The 4,230-nt window shown below is 48.8% G+C and overlaps 1 protein-coding gene across 1 annotated transcript in view; it reads right to left on the bottom strand.

The window, feature by feature from the left end:
• Window positions 1-4,230, bottom strand: part of PRPS2 (phosphoribosyl pyrophosphate synthetase 2) — a 41,713-nt gene that overhangs the window by 27,277 nt on the left and 10,206 nt on the right. The window lies entirely within an intron of this gene.

Raw genomic sequence — 4,230 nt, 5'->3', positions numbered from 1 at the left:
GGGGGGGGGGGGGGTTGGTCACACAGGCCCCCACCTGCCTGGCACATACCAAAATTCCAGACCGCCAGGTATTCCGCATTAACCACACCGTTTATACAGTTTAGTAGAGCGAGCCATTCTTATCTGGGAATGGGGGGAGCCCTTTCAAAAATGGGAGTCCCCAAAGGCTAGCTGAGGACCACCTTGTGAGCAGAACTTTCCATTTAAGAGAGGGTCCAACATGCCCGTTAGAAATAGGTCTCAGTCCTGTTATATTGACTTCTTTCAGCTAAATAGCATATTGAGTCTTAACTTTTATTAAAGTTCCGTATACATGCTGCTTAAAAAACTCAAGTCATTCTGGGGGCACCTGGGGGGCTCAGTCGGTTAAGCATCTGACTCTTGATNCCTCATTGCCACCTGCAGCCTTCTGGTCCCACCATCCCAACGGAGGTCAGTACTCCAACCAAGTACGACAGCTACTGTTAACTGTGTGGATGCTATTCAGAGCCGAGCCGTAAAGTAAACTTAAATCCAAGTTTCTATTTCCCTTTAGCCCGCAGCGCTTGGTGCTCGGTTCTCCCCGGACTGTGTTATCCTACCTTTTCACTTGCTAAGTTTTCTAAGTAGTGAATCTAAATTCCGACCTAGACGCTCGGCTGACAGTCTACATTCCCACCATGTCAGAGGCCCCAGGTGTGACGTCCATCTCACAAGCCTACCCGGGTCTCTCCCGTCGCTGGCTGAGCCAGGTTCTCTTTCTGCCCCTGCACAGATACCCTCCCAGCCCCCACCCCGGGGAATCCCACCGCTCCTCTCCCACATGCAATTGCCCACTTTCTGTATCCTCTTTCTTGCTGTACTTCTTTGTTTTGCTGGTTGGCATCTTCCGGTAGCTTCTGGAGAAAAGAGTGAAGGGGGCTTCAAAAGTCTTTGGAAGCTGCACGTTGGAAAATTTGTTTTGTGGGCAGAGAATGCGAGCATTCAACATGACCGCAGGCCAGCCCATCCCTGGTGTGTGCTGGGGCAGCTCCTCCACAGAACACCGCCAGGGACCCAGGAGACCTTCAGCTCGGCGACAATGTTGGTTTTGAAAAGGCTAATCTTCTTGCAATTGATACATCAGGAATGATTCGAGCAGAACATGAATTCTGCATCTGCTGACACACTGTCTTCTATCCCGAGATAAGACTGCGAAAACTGCACTGCACCCAGCTGAATGGAAGAGCCGCTCAGAAATATGCCCCCGTGTCGCGCGCGCCCCCCCTCACCAGGGCAACGGCCACACCCATCTTCTTCTGGTATCGCCGTTCTCCACACCACTTCAGACTCCCTCCATCGCCTCACGAGAACCCCCAAGCGACAGCCCCTCCAAGACTCATTTCCATACGGAGGCTGTCGGTCCTCTTCCACGGAAGGCGCTGTTCTTACTACAGTGTTTGCTTTCTAAGCCTGTAATGTGTACAAAGTGCTTTATCATTTCTATTACGTTCACATCTTTTTAAAACGTTGCAGAAGAAGGTTTGAGTACTGCACCCCCAACCCCATTTCCCCTGTAAACCCTGTGGTCTTTACTGTAGGATTCTGCAGAGCACGATGATTTTGAGGAAAGCATCTGTCACATTACAGTAAGACCGACTATAGATGGGCTCACTCTAAAAAGAAATATCATGAATCTTATTTTAAAATGACAAGGGAGGCCCATAAATAATTACCCTGATCTCTTCTCCTACTATCAGAGGCCAATGACACCCAATCATATTGTTTTAGCTAAAGAGCCAATTATTTCTTTAAAAAAATTTTTTTTACAGGAGTCTGCATTTGGAATCCATGCAATAGTCTACCGAGTCAACAGAAGCTTCTACCCCATTTCAACTAGAATAATTGGAACACAGAGGCCCCTGGGTGGCTCAGTCATTTAAGCGTCCGACTTCAGCTCAGGCCATGATCTCGCGGTCCGTGAGTTCAGGCCCCGCGCTAGGCTCTTGGAACACAAAAATGAAGTTTTTCAAGTTGAACTGCTCTGACAACGAGTTTTGGTAACAGTGGGTCATTTTCCAGTTTCTCCACTATGAATGGAAACAGTCTGATGCCACCACCGCCAGGGTGAGAGAGACACAATTCTGTGTGCTCCCTCTGATTTCGAGTTCTAGGGGGTGAGATGTAATTCCTTTGTGAGCGTCCTCTCAACTGTGGAATAAAGTCAACTTGGAAATCACAGGAGGCAGCCATGGGCAGCCGACAAGCTGAGAATGGCGTGGTAGGCAGAGCGGCCCTACACGGAGGTCTACGTCCTAAGCCGCAGAACCCCTGAAAACATTAGTTACGTGCCAAAGGGGAAACAAGGTGGGAGACAGAAGGTTACTAATCAGCGGACCTTAAAATAGGGGGGATTTTCCTGGAGTATTTGGGTTGGCCCAATGCAATCACAAGGGTCCTTGAAGACGGAAGAGGGAGACAGGAAAGGGCAGAGAAAGACGTAGGAGGACTGAAGCAGCATCAGAGAGATGCTACACGGTTGGCTTGGAAGATGGAGGAAGGGATCAAGGGCCACAGGCAGCTTCTAGAAGCTGAGAAAGGCAACGGAATGGCTTCTCCTCCCCTTTCTTCCAGAAAGAACTGCAGTGACCCATGACAGACCTCTACCCCCACAGAACTGCAAGATGCGACAGAAACACAGAGGGCAATGGGGCTGCAAAGCCTAAACCACTTACTGTCTGGCCCGTCACAGAAAAAAACTGGCTAACCTCTGGTGTTATGACTGTCTGTCCTCAAAAACTTGCTTCTTTGGCCCATTTTTCTCCAGGAACCTCAGTCTCCACATGACCAGCGGTCCAGCAGAGGATGAAAAATCCTATCACCATGGCTTCTACTCATAAAGATGATCGCGACTGGTCTTTAGTGTAAGGTCTTCATTTTAAAACCGTGTGGCCAGAAGGCAGCATCCTCATTTGCCATTCAGTGGAGAATCTTCACAGATCCCCAAAGAAGGCGGCAGATGAGTTTATCCGACTCAACAATGAGTGAGTGTGCTCATTAACTAAAAGGTGGCTGCAGATGCTTTGAAACTCTTCCCATCAGGAAGAGGAGTCTATGTTCCCCTTCCCTTGGGATTCGGGAGGACTCTGCTTGGCAACTGATTGTGACAGAAGCGACAATACACCGTTGTCAGGGCCCAGACTTAAGAGAGGGGCGGCTCCCACTTCCTATCTTCCATGCTATGGGGAAGCTCAAGCAACCCCGCGGAGAGGGACTGAGCTTTCTTACCAAGCTCCCAGGCAAAAGCTAGCACTGGCTCAGCAGCCGTGTGAGCAAGATGTCTCCAAGTGGACCCGCCAGCCCCAGTTAACTGCCCAGGATGCCATCACGCGGGGTGCTGCCCAAACTGCGGGTTTGGGAGTCAAATGAACAACTGCTATTTTAAGCTGCTGAATTCCAGGGTGACTTGTTACAGAGCAATGGACAACCAGAACTTCAGGTCTTTGGTACAGCTAGTGACTCTGCGGGCAGGTAACTGACCAGGGATAAAATGTTACAACAGACCTGCAGACACCCTCACTGCGGATTTCAGTGGCCTGTGGCGAAGCTGGGGCAGGCACCTCTCTACATATCTCAAATGATTCAGAGATGAGAAGGGAAAATCAGAGGGCCCTGTGTGTCCAATTAGGCGGTGTTTTAAAAGTGGGGGATGGGGGTGGGCGTGCCTGGCCAGTAGAGTGTGCAACTCTTGATCCTGGGGTTGTGAGTTCAAGCCCCATGTAGAGACTACTTAAAACTAAAATCTTAAAAAAAAAAAAAAAAAAAAAAAAAAGTGGAGAATGGAAGGAGTGACCACCAGGACATTACGACAGATTTCTGATCCCAGCTGAGGGGAGACGTTCAGGAAGGAGCCTCTTACATGAACGGAATCATTTTTCTCTTCCTTTGACCCTGTTTCTCATCCTTGGGACCAAACAATAAAAATCAGATCACTAGTACAATACCTAGTACAGACGGGACTGTTTGTAAAAATCAACCCCTGGTCCTAGACAGTTTACGGAAAGGAGAAAAGTCAGGAAGCTAACGTTTTACATTCTAAATACTAAAAACATATAATATTGGGGCGCCTGGCTTGCTCAGTCGGTAGAACAGGAGACTCTTGATCTCCGGGTCGTGAGTCTGAGACCCACGTTGGGCGTAGAGATCACTTAAAAAACAAACCAAACCAAACAAAAAACATATAATCTCCCTATATAAGCAGTTCCCAGAGTT

The sequence above is a fragment of the Crocuta crocuta genome, unplaced genomic scaffold, assembly GCF_008692635.1.
Source record: "Crocuta crocuta isolate KB4526 unplaced genomic scaffold, BGI_CrCroc_1.0 scaffold224, whole genome shotgun sequence".
In the NCBI taxonomy this organism is placed as follows: domain Eukaryota; kingdom Metazoa; phylum Chordata; class Mammalia; order Carnivora; family Hyaenidae; genus Crocuta; species Crocuta crocuta.
This window is presented reverse-complemented; position numbering and strand designations above follow the sequence as displayed.